General features: G+C 50.0%; 1 protein-coding gene across 1 annotated transcript in view; it reads left to right on the top strand.

Moving 5' to 3' along the window:
• Positions 1-7983: 7983 nt before the first annotated feature.
• arhgap35a (Rho GTPase activating protein 35a) overlaps positions 7984-16166 on the top strand; it is a gene marked incomplete at its 3' end in the record, with an annotated part of 131166 nt that continues 122983 nt past the window's right edge. The window contains exon 1 of the mRNA XM_084311644.1: positions 7984-8724. The remainder of the gene's footprint in view (positions 8725-16166) is intronic.

Genomic DNA, 16166 nt, shown 5'->3' with positions numbered 1-16166 from the left:
TCTCTCCAGGTGTGTCTAGGCTCTGTGGAGCATGTAGGTGATGGTCTCTCCAGGTGTGTATAGCCCTGTGGAGCATGTAGGTGATGGTCTCTCCAGGTGTGTCTAGGCTCTGTGGAGCATGTAGGTGATGGTCTCTCCAGGTGTGTCTAGGCTCTGTGGAGCATGTAGGTGATGGTCTCTCCAGGTGTGTCTAGGCTCTGTGGAGCATGTAGGTGATGGTCTCTCCAGGTGTGTATAGCCCTGTGGAGCATGTAGGTGATGGTCTCTCCAGGTGTGTCTAGGCTCTGTGGAGCATGTAGGTGATGGTCTCTCCAGGTGTGTATAGCCCTGTGGAGCATGTAGGTGATGGTCTCTCCAGGTGTGTATAGCCCTGTGGAGCATGTAGGTGATGGTCTCTCCAGGTGTGTATAGCCCTGTGGAGCATGTAGGTGATGGTCTCTCCAGGTGTGTATAGGCCATGTGGAGCATGTAGGTGATGGTCTCTCCAGGTGTGTCTAGGCTCTGTGGAGCATGTAGGTGATGGTCTCTCCAGGTGTGTATAGCCCTGTGGAGCATGTAGGTGATGGTCTCTCCAGGTGTGTATAGCCCTGTGGAGCATGTAGGTGATGGTCTCTCCAGGTGTGTCTAGGCTCTGTGGAGCATGTAGGTGATGGTCTCTCCAGGTGTGTCTAGGCTCTGTGGAGCATGTAGGTGATGGTCTCTCCAGGTGTGTATAGCCCTGTGGAGCATGTAGGTGATGGTCTCTCCAGGTGTGTATAGCCCTGTGGAGCATGTAGGTGATGGTCTCTCCAGGTGTGTATAGCCCTGTGGAGCATGTAGGTGATGGTCTCTCCAGGTGTGTATAGCCCTGTGGAGCATGTAGGTGATGGTCTCTCCAGGTGTGTGTAGGCCCTGTGGAGCATGTAGGTGATGGTCTCTCCAGGTGTGTATAGCCCTGTGGAGCATGTAGGTGATGGTCTCTCCAGGTGTGTATAGCCCTGTGGAGCATGTAGGTGATGGTCTCTCCAGGTGTGTATAGGCCCTGTGGAGCATGTAGGTGATGGTCTCTCCAGGTGTGTATAGCCCTGTGGAGCATGTAGGTGATGGTCTCTCCAGGTGTGTCTAGGCTCTGTGGAGCATGTAGGTGATGGTCTCTCCAGGTGTGTATAGCTCTGTGGAGCATGTAGGTGATGGTCTCTCCAGGTGTGTATAGCCCTGTGGAGCATGTAGGTGATGGTCTCTCCAGGTGTGTCTAGGCTCTGTGGAGCATGTAGGTGATGGTCTCTCCAGGTGTGTATAGCCCTGTGGAGCATGTAGGTGATGGTCTCTCCAGGTGTGTCTAGGCTCTGTGGAGCATGTAGGTGATGGTCTCTCCAGGTGTGTCTAGGCTCTGTGGAGCATGTAGGTGATGGTCTCTCCAGGTGTGTCTAGGCTCTGTGGAGCATGTAGGTGATGGTCTCTCCAGGTGTGTATAGCCCTGTGGAGCATGTAGGTGATGGTCTCTCCAGGTGTGTATAGCCATGTGGAGCATGTAGGTGATGGTCTCTCCAGGTGTGTGTAGGCCCTGTGCAGCATGTAGGTGATGGTCTCTCCAGGTGTGTATAGGCCCTGTGGAGCATGTAGGTGATGGTCTCTCCAGGTGTGTATAGGCCCTGTGAAGCATGTAGGTGATGGTCTCTCCAGGTGTGTATAGGCCCTGTGGAGCATGTAGGTGATGGTCTCTCCAGGTGTGTATAGCCCTGTGGAGCATGTAGGTGATGGTCTCTCCAGGTGTGTATAGGCCCTGTGGAGCATGTAGGTGATGGTCTCTCCAGGTGTGTATAGCCCTGTGAAGCATGTAGGTGATGGTCTCTCCAGGTGTGTATAGGCCCTGTGGAGCATGTAGGTGATGGTCTCTCCAGGTGTGTATAGGCCCTGTGAAGCATGTAGGTGATGGTCTCTCCAGGTGTGTATAGCCCTGTGGAGCATGTAGGTGATGGTCTCTCCAGGTGTGTATAGGCCCTGTGGAGCATGTAGGTGATGGTCTCTCCAGGTGTGTATAGGCTCTGTGGAGCATGTAGGTGATGGTCTCTCCAGGTGTGTATAGGCCCTGTGGAGCATGTAGGTGATGGTCTCTCCAGGTGTGTATAGGCTCTGTGAAGCATGTAGGTGATGGTCTCTCCAGGTGTGTATAGCCCTGTGGAGCATGTAGGTGATGGTCTCTCCAGGTGTGTATAGGCCCTGTGGAGCATGTAGGTGATGGTCTCTCCAGGTGTGTATAGCCCTGTGGAGCATGTAGGTGATGGTCTCTCCAGGTGTGTATAGCCCTGTGGAGCATGTAGGTGATGGTCTCTCCAGGTGTGTATAGGCCCTGTGGAGCATGTAGGTGATGGTCTCTCCAGGTGTGTATAGGCTCTGTGGAGCATGTAGGTGATGGTCTCTCCAGGTGTGTATAGGCCCTGTGGAGCATGTAGGTGATGGTCTCTCCAGGTGTGTATAGGCTCTGTGGAGCATGTAGGTGATGGTCTCTCCAGGTGTGTATAGGCCCTGTGGAGCATGTAGGTGATGGTCTCTCCAGGTGTGTATAGCCCTGTGGAGCATGTAGGTGATGGTCTCTCCAGGTGTGTATAGGCCCTGTGGAGCATGTAGGTGATGGTCTCTCCAGGTGTGTATAGGCTCTGTGGAGCATGTAGGTGATGGTCTCTCCAGGTGTGTATAGGCTCTGTGGAGCATGTAGGTGATGGTCTCTCCAGGTGTGTCTAGGCTCTGTGGAGCATGTAGGTGATGGTCTCTCCAGGTGTGTATAGCCCTGTGGAGCATGTAGGTGATGGTCTCTCCAGGTGTGTATAGGCTCTGTGGAGCATGTAGGTGATGGTCTCTCCAGGTGTGTATAGGCTCTGTGGAGCATGTAGGTGATGGTCTCTCCAGGTGTGTATAGCCCTGTGGAGCATGTAGGTGATGGTCTCTCCAGGTGTGTATAGCCCTGTGGAGCATGTAGGTGATGGTCTCTCCAGGTGTGTATAGGCTCTGTGGAGCATGTAGGTGATGGTCTCTCCAGGTGTGTATAGCCCTGTGGAGCATGTAGGTGATGGTCTCTCCAGGTGTGTATAGGCCCTGTGGAGCATGTAGGTGATGGTCTCTCCAGGTGTGTATAGGCCCTGTGGAGCATGTAGGTGATGGTCTCTCCAGGTGTGTATAGCCCTGTGGAGCATGTAGGTGATGGTCTCTCCAGGTGTGTATAGCCCTGTGGAGCATGTAGGTGATGGTCTCTCCAGGTGTGTATAGCCCTGTGGAGCATGTAGGTGATGGTCTCTCCAGGTGTGTATAGCCCTGTGGAGCATGTAGGTGATGGTCTCTCCAGGTGTGTATAGCCCTGTGGAGCATGTAGGTGATGGTCTCTCCAGGTGTGTATAGCCCTGTGGAGCATGTAGGTGATGGTCTCTCCAGGTGTGTATAGGCTCTGTGGAGCATGTAGGTGATGGTCTCTCCAGGTGTGTATAGCCCTGTGGAGCATGTAGGTGATGGTCTCTCAGGTGTGTATAGCCCTGTGGAGCATGTAGGTGATGGTCTCTCCAGGTGTGTATAGCCCTGTGGAGCATGTAGGTGATGGTCTCTCCAGTGTGTATAGGCTCTGTGGAGCATGTAGGTGATGGTCTCTCCAGGTGTGTATAGCCCTGTGGAGCATGTAGGTGATGGTCTCTCCAGGTGTGTATAGCCCTGTGGAGCATGTAGGTGATGGTCTCTCCAGGTGTGTATAGCCTGTGGAGCATGTAGGTGATGGTCTCTCCAGGTGTGTATAGCCCTGTGGAGCATGTAGGTGATGGTCTCTCCAGGTGTGTATAGCCCTGTGGAGCATGTAGGTGATGGTCTCTCCAGGTGTGTATAGGCTCTGTGGAGCATGTAGGTGATGGTCTCTCCAGGTGTGTATAGGCTCTGTGGAGCATGTAGGTGATGGTCTCTCCAGGTGTGTGTAGGCTCTGTGGAGCATGTAGGTGATGGTCTCTCCAGGTGTGTGTAGCTCTGTGGAGCATGTAGGTGATGGTCTCTCCAGGTGTGTATAGCCCTGTGGAGCATGTAGGTGATGGTCTCTCCAGGTGTGTCTAGGCTCTGTGGAGCATGTAGGTGATGGTCTCTCCAGGTGTGTATAGGCTCTGTGGAGCATGTAGGTGATGGTCTCTCCAGGTGTGTATAGCCCTGTGGAGCATGTAGGTGATGGTCTCTCCAGGTGTGTATAGCCCTGTGGAGCATGTAGGTGATGGTCTCTCCAGGTGTGTAGGCCCTGTGGAGCATGTAGGTGATGGTCTCTCCAGGTGTGTATAGGCCCTGTGGAGCATGTAGGTGATGGTCTCTCCAGGTGTGTGTAGGCCCTGTGGAGCATGTAGGTGATGGTCTCTCCAGGTGTGTATAGGCTCTGTGGAGCATGTAGGTGATGGTCTCTCCAGGTGTGTATAGGCCCTGTGGAGCATGTAGGTGATGGTCTCTCCAGGTGTGTATAGGCCCTGTGGAGCATGTAGGTGATGGTCTCTCCAGGTGTGTATAGGCCCTGTGGAGCATGTAGGTGATGGTCTCTCCAGGTGTGTATAGGCCCTGTGGAGCATGTAGGTGATGGTCTCTCCAGGTGTGTATAGGCCCTGTGGAGCATGTAGGTGATGGTCTCTCCAGGTGTGTATAGCCCTGTGGAGCATGTAGGTGATGGTCTCTCCAGGTGTGTATAGCCCTGTGGAGCATGTAGGTGATGGTCTCTCCAGGTGTGTATAGGCCCTGTGGAGCATGTAGGTGATGGTCTCTCCAGGTGTGTATAGCCCTGTGGAGCATGTAGGTGATGGTCTCTCCAGGTGTGTATAGCCCTGTGGAGCATGTAGGTGATGGTCTCTCCAGGTGTGTATAGGCCCTGTGGAGCATGTAGGTGATGGTCTCTCCAGGTGTGTATAGCCCTGTGGAGCATGTAGGTGATGGTCTCTCCAGGTGTGTATAGCCCTGTGGAGCATGTAGGTGATGGTCTCTCCAGGTGTGTATAGGCTCTGTGGAGCATGTAGGTGATGGTCTCTCCAGGTGTGTATAGCCCTGTGGAGCATGTAGGTGATGGTCTCTCCAGGTGTGTATAGGCCCTGTGGAGCATGTAGGTGATGGTCTCTCCAGGTGTGTATAGCCCTGTGGAGCATGTAGGTGATGGTCTCTCCAGGTGTGTATAGGCCCTGTGGAGCATGTAGGTGATGGTCTCTCCAGGTGTGTATAGGCCCTGTGGAGCATGTAGGTGATGGTCTCTCCAGGTGTGTATAGCCCTGTGGAGCATGTAGGTGATGGTCTCTCCAGGTGTGTATAGGCCTGTGGAGCATGTAGGTGATGGTCTCTCCAGGTGTGTATAGCCCTGTGGAGCATGTAGGTGATGGTCTCTCCAGGTGTGTATAGCCCTGTGGAGCATGTAGGTGATGGTCTCTCCAGGTGTGTATAGGCCTGTGGAGCATGTAGGTGATGGTCTCTCCAGGTGTGTATAGGCCCTGTGGAGCATGTAGGTGATGGTCTCTCCAGGTGTGTATAGCCCTGTGGAGCATGTAGGTGATGGTCTCTCCAGGTGTGTATAGGCTCTGTGGAGCATGTAGGTGATGGTCTCTCCAGGTGTGTATAGCCCTGTGGAGCATGTAGATGATGGTCTCTCCAGGTGTGTATAGGCCCTGTGGAGCATGTAGGTGATGGTCTCTCCAGGTGTGTATAGCCCTGTGGAGCATGTAGGTGATGGTCTCTCCAGGTGTGTATAGGCTCTGTGGAGCATGTAGGTGATGGTCTCTCCAGGTGTGTATAGCCCTGTGGAGCATGTAGGTGATGGTCTCTCCAGGTGTGTATAGGCCCTGTGGAGCATGTAGGTGATGGTCTCTCCAGGTGTGTATAGGCCCTGTGGAGCATGTAGGTGATGGTCTCTCCAGGTGTGTATAGGCTCTGTGGAGCATGTAGGTGATGGTCTCTCCAGGTGTGTATAGCCCTGTGGAGCATGTAGGTGATGGTCTCTCCAGGTGTGTATAGGCTCTGTGGAGCATGTAGGTGATGGTCTCTCCAGGTGTGTATAGCCCTGTGGAGCATGTAGGTGATGGTCTCTCCAGGTGTGTGTAGGCTCTGTGGAGCATGTAGGTGATGGTCTCTCCAGGTGTGTATAGCCCTGTGGAGCATGTAGGTGATGGTCTCTCCAGGTGTGTATAGCCCTGTGGAGCATGTAGGTGATGGTCTCTCCAGGTGTGTATAGGCTCTGTGGAGCATGTAGGTGATGGTCTCTCCAGGTGTGTATAGCCCTGTGGAGCATGTAGGTGATGGTCTCTCCAGGTGTGTATAGGCTCTGTGGAGCATGTAGGTGATGGTCTCTCCAGGTGTGTATAGGCCCTGTGGAGCATGTAGGTGATGGCGTCCTCCACACCAATGTTTTCCTGGTAAGCAAACTGCAGGGGGTCCAGGGAGTCACTCACCAGGGGCTTGAGGTGCTGCAGGACCAGCCGCTCAAAGGTCTCCATGACGTGGGCGGTCGGATGGCGTAGCGGAGATTGCGCTCGTCGTTGCTGCCTGGTGGGGGTGGAGGTTGGGGGGCAGACTGCTGCTGTGTGTTATACACACTGAGTACTAATATGTAGTATATACACTGAGTACTACTATGTACAATATACACTGAGTACTACTATGTACTATATACACACTGAGTACTACCATTTACTATACACATTGAATGCTACTATGAACTATACCCACAGAGTACTACTATATACAACTGACACTGAGTACTACTGTGTACTATATACACTGAGTACTATATGCAGGGGTGCGTTGGTCATGTGCAACCGGGTCTGTGAGCAGAAGCATGCGCACGCGCACGCACATGCATGGACGTGCACACAATAATGCGCTGCACCTGACTGATGCGCCAACTCGCCAACCCACCTGGCTACTTTGCATAACAATAGCTCAGGGCGTCAGGTGTGTTCAAATACATTCTCAGATACATTCACACGAAACTTGTGAATGAAATGTGTTACATTCCATTCCTAGAGGCAATTAGGCATTGTCTTTAGTCTGTGTGCACGCTAGGGAACATTTATGCACATGCGCGGGAGCGTGCGTGCACATGGCGTCATTAAAACATAGTGCAACCAGCTATGAAATCACCAATGCACCACTGACTATATGTACTATATATACACTATCACACACTATTACACTATTGGATGCAATAAACCTTTAAAACTATTTGGGTGAAATAAACCTTTAAAACTTTGGATATACAGTGCAGTCATTGACACCTCCCATAAGTCCCATAAGATTCATGAGTTATGAAAGGGGGCAGGGCTTATTTCAATGGACAATGATGGAAATGAATGAATACATGTTTTAATACATAGGTCGTATACGAATGACTAAATTCACTATGGTATGTTTTAAACAGGTGTCAGAGAGCTGATTACTTACCAGCTCAAAAGGTGTAACTTCAGACTTCATAATATATGTATTCCAATGGACAAATGGATAGAAATGTATTGAAATAATATACTTGTCGTTGACTGATCAGAAAAATATTCAAGCATCCATGACAAACGCCCCATCCTGATCCAAATGGGCCCTGTTTGTAGATTAGCTGCGGGCGCGGTCCGGTGGGGATACAAAATCGCAATGACTGAACACATTTTCATCTCTCCAACTCTGCAATATAATAAATCTGAATATAATAGAATATAGAATCATGAATGTTTTTTAGACTAGGCACAGACATAACCTTCATGGTATAAAGTGAGATTGCATTAAGATTGCAAGCATTATCAAATACTTAAACGGTAAGGCTTCAAACCAAATATAGGAAGGCCTACTGGGGAGTTATGAATAGTATTTAGAAAAATATTCACAAAGTGTGTGTGTGTGTGTGTGTGTGTGTGTGTGTGCGTGTGTGTAATTGTGTCCATGCGCCACTGGGCGAGACTCAACGCTGTGTCGTACAGCTCTCTCTCTCCATTCTCTCTCTCCACCCCTCTCTCCCTCCCTCCCCGAATAGGAGGAGGAGATGCTGGATTCGGGAGAAGGTCCGCCATTATTGGGAAGCTGAAGAAGGAAAAAAAAACACACTTCTCCACGCCGTCCCACATTTTTAGACCGCGGTGTGAGAATAAGAAAGAACACGAAGACGGACTTGCGGTGGTTCGTCGGAGAGTCGCGCCGCGTCTGTAAATATAATAGGACACAACAGGGATCTTATTGTGTCCTTGCGTGGACGCTTTATTTAGGACATAACAAAGGGAATAATAATTGGTCAAAACAACGTGGTTGGAGGAGCAAGAGAGAGAGAGAAAGAAGACACAACGAAACACAGGGCTCTCTTTCTCCAACGCCCCTCTCTCTCTTTCCCCCACAAGACGCGCGTCTCAGAGGCGGACAAACTAGGAGCGTCTTTCTGGGGACAACCAAACTAGGAGCGTCTTTCTGGGGACAAACAAACTAGGAGCGTCTTTCTGGAGGACAAATCTAATTCTCTCTCGAATGAGAAAAAGCATAATGTTTTTCTCTCAAACTTCTCACTTGTGAAAATGAAGACTTGACTTTTTTTCCCCTCCGGGGAGTGGTATAGCCAGATATCTGAACAAAAAAGGACATTTATTTATGCGAGTATTATTATAGGGGGGGGGAGATATTTTTCTCTTTTTTATTAATAAACACTACTCTTCCTCCACAACCCGGCTGTGAATCGCTTGGAGGACCCAGGAGAGAGAGAAAGGAGTGGACGAGAGAGGCAGGAATGCCATGGTATGTACTAGTATAGTAGGCTACTAGTCGTCCCCTCTTGAATAATACGTGTGAGTGGTGGGCGATTTGGACTACTAAACAACAGTGTTTGTGTGTGTGTGTGAAGGGGGGGGGTCTCCTTCACTTTTCCAACATACAAAATGCAGTGAATAATAACAACAAGGAATTGTGGTTTCATTATAGCTCGTCTCCTGGGGGCATGATGTAGCTGTGTGAGTGGGAGCCTTTATTTATACAAACTATGTTTTGCCTGATTCACATGAAGCAAGGCTTCTTCTATTGTAGGTTATTATGGTTTAACTGGGATGTTTCACGAGGAGAAAGGGGGTGGGTGGGGGTTATAGAAAGAAATGACGTCCGAACATGGAAATTGCTCCCAACAAAACTGGAATGCACTGTGGGCTTGTCAGGCCTGGAGAATTTTTTCCCTCATTTTTGCCTTTTAAACGCAATGAGTCTACTACACCGAATTATTAAAATACCTTACGATACTTGGGTTGGAAAATCCGTCCCAATGGTGAAATGCCTCGTGTAATGTAACAGCCTATACTTTCTTTAGCTATTCACACCAGACTTGTTGACTTGTCTTCTGCTATAGAGAAATGAATGGGGCAGCAAGCAACTCACACAATTAGGTTTGTTAATTTTTTCTGATGCAACGGCCCCGGCTCGTGTAAATGAAAAGGGGCTTTCACTTGTTTAGACAGCATTTCATTTGCCGGGAGAGGAATGCTAGGCCTTATCTGTTGTTTTAGGTGGTGCAGGGTGTGCTGTATACGCTGTTAAACACGACCGAGGACACCCACTTCTAACCTCACACACACTCTCTCTCTCTCTCTCTTGTCTCTCGCTTGTTAAATGCCCCATTAACTTCCAGAAATCATTTGATCAAAGTTAGTTGTCCTGGTTGCCTGGCACAGTCTTGCTAATGTGTGTGAAATACGCCTCTGTGTGTGTCAAGGCTGTGTCACTTTCCTCCTCTCTATTCACTTTATCTGGACACATACCATTAAAAGGCCTGAAGAGGACACACTCCCCAGTCTCCCTTTAAAAACAGTACAGGAGTCTTAAGGTATCTGCTCAGCAATTAAGTGTAACTGTCTCCTGGATACTTAAAAATTGCCTTGCTTGCTCCCTTGCTGCAGTGCTGTGCTGTGTGAGGTGCAACAACGAGATGGCTTGAGAGACGTCGATTGAAACTGGGGTATAGAACCCTCCCCTGATGGAACAGGTTAACGTTTACCTGTGTCAGCCCTGCGTTTAGCGGTGTGTGTTTTCGTACGCCAAAGGGGATTCACACAGAGTTGTTAAAAACCGTGCTGCTGCCGCCACTGCATAACGGCGGTAACCGTACGTCGTCGAGGCCAGCCACTCCCATTCAGTCAGAGAAAGAACACACACACAGGGAGAGATTTCCTCCTCAGGCCCTTTTCTTTTTTACACACTGTTCCGGTCTGGCTTTGCTTTATACTGCATCTTGGAAGAAGGAACCGTGCAATACATTTGAGCAAGATCTGGGCGCCTTGTGTTGTTTCTCCTGACAAGCGCGCCGTATTGATTTAAGGTCAGCCGTCAACCTCTCTCCGTCAGAGGATTCGGAGAGCGAGGGATAAGTGTGTGAATTGATAAGGCCTTTAAGACCGAGAGGCTTCCAGCCAGCCGGGGGCTTCAGCCCGTCCTGTTCCGTCACCCCGTGTGTGATACGTCTTCTATCCCTCCCCATCTACTGGCAGGAGATTAGAAGATAGAGGCTTTATCTGATCCCAGAGAGAGAGTGTTTTTGAAAAGGTTTCCCCAGAGGAAGCGATGATTTCTTCCGTACTGGATATAGGGACGGTTTTGCGATTTATGGTCCCAAAAACAGGAATCGTAACTAATCAGTTATTTTGATTGATATTGACATCACGATTATTAAACAACTAATACTCGTCGATTTGAGAACACCGTATGATGAGGTCCGAGTTTGTTTTTAGCTTTCTTCTCGACCGAAGGCTGCCTTTCTGTCGTCTTCTTACAAGTGACCAAAGACGTTTCAAAACAACTGGAGAACATGTCCCTCTCGACACACGTTCAAACTACTGTTGGGGGGGCGGAGCGCACCTCTGTGAAGGAAGGGTGCGCTGCATTTACAACACGAGACGAAATGAGAGCAACACGGCATGTGGCACAATCGTTTTTATCTTGTTTTCACGATCACTGGGAAGCCAAAGTCGTAAATTGAAATGAGAACTTGATTAAATCGCCCAGCAGCTAACTGGATATATATCCTGTATATCCAGTGGTTTCACTTTCTCTGTAGCGGACATTTGCTGTTCAATGGTTTCTCTGCACTGGAGACCAGTATATCCAGTGAAACTGGGCTAGTAAGGCTGGCACTGGCCTCACCTTCCTGACTATTCTTCTTGTGGTGGTGTTTGTTGACTTTTAATGTTCCTTGATTCCCATCGGCTTTATTGCAAAGGCCATGTTCTGGAGGAAGTAAACAAACACACACGGTAAGATAGCCAGTACCTCTGCTCCAAAGTAAATTCATTAGCAGCAGTCGGCCCATAGTGTTGCGTCTGATTGGGCCCTTTGCAGTGCAGTCACGCCTCTCCAGGAAGCATCCTCTTCCTCTAAATGCACTGCCATTTGCCCGGGCAGGCAGGCAGGCGAGAAGTGTACCCACTCACCCCAGCCCGTCGCTGGGCTGCAGACAAGAGAGCTGTGAGCCCCTGTTCTAGAACATGTTGATGGGATTAACTAAAAGGAGGGCAGGTCTAGTCCACACAGATGAGGATACTTCCTCTGATCGGGTTTGAAAGCTAGTTTCCTAGGTTCAAACTGGTGGTATGTTGCATGTCATGCAGACACTTGCATGTAAAAGGAGTGAAAGTGCCTCTACTCTTTATTATTTTTACTTAGCATTCGCTTGTATTTAAGTTGTTCATTCCAGAAAAGTATTGTGTGAATTTGTGTTCAGAGCGGACTAGCAAACTATGGGCTAGATCCACAAAGAATGGAGATTGCACAGTGCTGCTAATTGCACCGCGCTGAGGTGATATGATTGAATGAACATTTTATTAACAGATTGCAGAATGGGTACAATACAGTACGGCTCAATACACACAATTGTTAAGGGGATGCAGACCAGAGAAAGACTTTCATCTTGTTTAGGGTCCCCCATTTTAACGCATTGTAGTAAGGGTGCAATTAGCACCGTGCAATCCATTCTTTGTGGATCTAGCCCTAAGTTTTTCATTGTACGGCAAACTGTCTCTTTAACTGTGCATATGATAATAATAAATCATCTTGAATCTTGACTATTGTTTTATAGGCTAAGTCCTGCTTTGATTTCTCTGTGCTGGATCAGTAATAATCACATGGGAAGGGTAACTGGAAAACACTGGAACCTGTTGGTGTCGGGTCTGTCCTGAATCAGCGGGTCCAGCTATGACCTGGGGACGATGCAGGGCTTCTTGGCCTGCAACACACCACCTCTTCCTTCCCCTTTCCGTCTCATTTCAGTGCCGACTCCTGGCTCTTTATGTCCCATCAACCATGGTACACGCGGGGGCGACAGTGGCTCAGGAGGTAGAGCGGTAGACCGTCTGGTAATCTGATGGTTCCCGGTTTGATTCCCACTCCTCCTCCCGGGGCAGCGTGTTGAAGTGTCCTTGAGCAAGACACTTAACCACTAACTGCTCCCGATGAGCAGGTTGGCACCTTGCATGGTCGCCGTCGGCGTGTGAGTGTGTGAGTGAATGGGTGAATATGAGGAACAAAAATTGTAAAGCTCTTTGGACAAAAGAGATGTATAAAATGCACCATTTGCCATTCATGTCCACCTGAGAATGAGACGGCAGTTGGCTCGCCGGCACAGATACGCTCTCTCTGTGAAACCCGGACGATATATAGTTATATACCATATTATTCACACGGCGGCCAGGTTGGGACGCTTGGTAGTGGTGGGGGAAAATATCGATACAGTATACTGAGTATAGTATCGCGATACTTTGCGTGGCGATACTGTATCGATACAAGGCCGTTGGGAAGTTGCATTGTTCATTTCAATACCTGTAGTAGTACAGTAGTCCACACACACCCACATGTGTGCATTCAGTTAAGTTGGAATATGACTGTAATACAAACAGTTCAGTTTGTCAGGTACATGCAACACAGATTACAGTGTTGACATCCGTCTGCTTGAGAAAATCCCATGTTCTGCAATAAAAATGATTGAAGTGAGATGAACAGACTGGAAACTTTATTTGATTAGATAAAACATGTTGACAAAGTTTTACTTTGCAGTTGAAAAAAGGTAATAAATCGCAATATATCGCAATATTAATATCTCAATACATTTTGAATCGCAATACTATCGTATCGTGACTCGAGTATCGTGATAGTATCGTATCGTGAGGCCTCTTGATTCCCGCCCCCCTAATGCTCAGGTTGTGCATCCCCTGCACTCCTTCCCAATCTTGGCAAAATGGCCACCACCCGAATACTACGGTCAATCGGCAGGGTTTCGCAGAGAGAGGGGCGCGCGCCTGTGTGCCGCCGACCCAGGGAGAGGCTCTGCCTGGCGGCCGGTCGCACGGAGAGAGAGAGCCGGTCATCTTCTGGCACGGTCGTGGAAAACAACGTGACTTCCGTCCGTCTGCTTCGACTAAAAGTGGACGTTAGCGGTTTTCTTGTGAGTCAGCGAGTCGGTGGAAGGCAGCCCTGTGTGTGTCGTGATGGAGAAGGGAGCAAATTATAGCGGGCAGCTTTGGAGTTTAGTGGAGCAGATTACAGTGCCCCCCCCCCCCCCCCCCCACACCCCCATCTCTCAATGGCCACCTTGTTCCAGCAGCTGATTATTAGGCAGAGAGAAGTGCATTCTGGGATGATTGTATCTGAATTTCCATTAGAAAGTGTGCCCGCCTCGGTTGAACTGGGGTTCTATTCTCTCTCTCTCACTCTCCCTTTCTCTCTCTCTCTCTCTTTCTCTCCGTCTGTCTCGGCACTGTTTCGGCTCCGCTCCCTCATTACAGATTTGCAGATGGCGATCGCCGCTCGGGCACAAAGGCCTCTGTACACTTGACCCTCGGGTTCTGATCAAGGGCCAGTTTCGTTCCCTTGTCTCGAATGATAGAATTATGGCCGTGAACTGAGTGAAAACCCACCCTGGGACCCAGCCGGCCTACTATCTGAGGGATTTCATTTGAATAACTAAATGGTGATTTTTGGAAACATGCACACTCACACACACACACGCACGCACGCACGCACGCATACATTACACTCGCATAGCTTTCCAAAGCTCTTTGTAACAAATGTTCACCCAAGAGTATTGAAAAGACTTCCAGAGGAGATCAATCGATACGAGAGGTCTCCTCTAATGCACGCAGTTCACCCCCGTATTCCGACCCCACCCCGATATGGTATTGGCCTTCCGATACAAATGCATTACTAATGGATCGTGCCAGTGAAATAGAAAGGGGGTTATATTATATATATATATATGATGATGAATGGGGGGGGGGCTAGCGTGGCTTTGTCGGGGCGGCTTGAGTCTGCCGCCATATTTCCCCCGGTGACAAAGGAGGAGGGGGGGGGAGGAGGGCGGCGGGGGGGGGGGGGGGGGATGAATGGTGGCCATGGGGACGAGGGACCAGGATGTAGGCCACTGTGGAATGGTGACCTCTGGACACGGGCAGCGCTGCGTCGCTACTCCAGATACAATTACACAACAGATTGGGGGGGACGGCGGGGCAAAGGAGCAGGGACCATTTGGAACCATGGAGGAAGGGCAAAGGGGGCGGGACGGACTCGGGACAAGAGAGTAGGAATGAGGGAGGGAGGGCGGGAGGTAGGGGGAGAGAGAGTGAGAGAGAGACCAGATCTAGACAGAGGAGAGAGGGAGTGAGGGGGAGGGAGGGAGGGAGGGAGGGAGAGAGAGACCAGATCTAGACAGAGGAGAGAGGTAGAGAGGGAGACAGACAGACAAGAGAGAGAATAAAGGAGACAGAGAGAGAGAGAGAGAGAGAAGCTGGCAGAACAGATCTAGACAGAGGAATAAAGGAGAGAGAGAGAGAGAGAGAGAGAGAGAAGCTGGCAGAACAGATCTAGACAGAGGAATAAGGGAGAGGAGAGAGAGAGAGAGAGAAGGGAGGTAAAGGAGAGAGAATGTAGAGAGGAGTGTGCGAGGCGAGCTTCAGGCTGTGTTCCTGGTATGTGCCCTTTCAGCTCTGTGCACAGGGAGATCAACCAATCAATGACAGCCATCGGTAACCCCGCTGCTTGGCTATTGGCCACGGCGGCATTTCCATGACTCAGCAAAGTCCATAGATAAGAGGTTATGACTGTGAGGCGCCACGCCGCCAATGAAATGAGGCCACTGCCTGGAGTTCCACAGGTAGGATTTGTTGCCGCTGTAATCACACAGAAAGCATCTACCATATTTCTTACTCGCTCGGGGGGGGGGGGGGGGGGGGTAATGTTTGTTGGCCCGGCGGGCTCAGAATGCAGCGTTATGAATTATACCGAGGATTTCCCGACCTCGCTCCCGAAATTAATAGGCTACGCATATGAGACCATGCGGGTTTACTGCTAGATATTGTCCCAGGGAACCCCACGTTTGAGAATAGATTTGTTTCTTGGGATAATGATTTAGTAGGGAATTGCATTTCTGTACTTAAAACCTAGCAGGTAACCGGTGTGTAGAGGGAGAAACCGAAGAATACCTTATACATTCTCTCGTTGTGCTGACATGATGGTGGAATGAAACGATCCCTCATTCTGCTCGGGGCGGGCGGGGGGGGGGGGGGCCCTTGGAACCCCCTCCTGGTACCACCGGGGGTCCCCAAGCCCCACTTTGGCAACCGGCGAGTTCTCTTGACGTGGTGTGAATAGAAGGTTCCAGAATGGCTCTGTGCCGCCGTCGAGTACTTTGGCCCCTGACCGTTTTGTGTGTGTGTGTCTCTGTGTGTGTGTGTGTGTGTGAGTCAGTGTTTTCAGCTGAGAGCACAGTCCGAGGCTGGCGCTCGATGGAGCAAAAAAAAGCTTGTTGGAAGAACTCTCTTTTCACTCTCAAAAGAAAGAAACGGCCCTCATTTCCACACACACGCGCGCACACACACACACACACACGTACACACGTATTAAAGGATAACCTTGGGCATGTTTGTTGTCCATGGACCCGGTGTGTTTGTGCACTCTTGTGCACTCTCACACACACACACTCTTCTACACATGACTATTTAATCAAAAAGCGCCACGTTTCTACCTTGTCTTGTCTCTCTGTTGCCTCCTCTCTGTTGCCTCCTCTCTGTTGCCTCCTCTCTGTTGCCTCCTCTCTGTTGCCTCCTCTCTGTTGCCTCCTCTCTGTTGCCTCCTCTCTGTTGCCTCCTCTCTGTTGCCTCCTCTCTGTTGCCTCCTCTCTGTTGCCTCCTCTCTGTTGCCTCCTCTCTGTTTCC

The sequence above is a fragment of the Notolepis coatsorum genome (assembly GCF_963971535.1).
Source record: "Notolepis coatsorum genome assembly, chromosome: 1".
NCBI lineage: Eukaryota > Metazoa > Chordata > Actinopteri > Aulopiformes > Paralepididae > Notolepis > Notolepis coatsorum.
The sequence above is the reverse complement of the archived record's forward strand: the minus strand, read 5'-3'. Positions and strand labels throughout refer to the sequence as shown.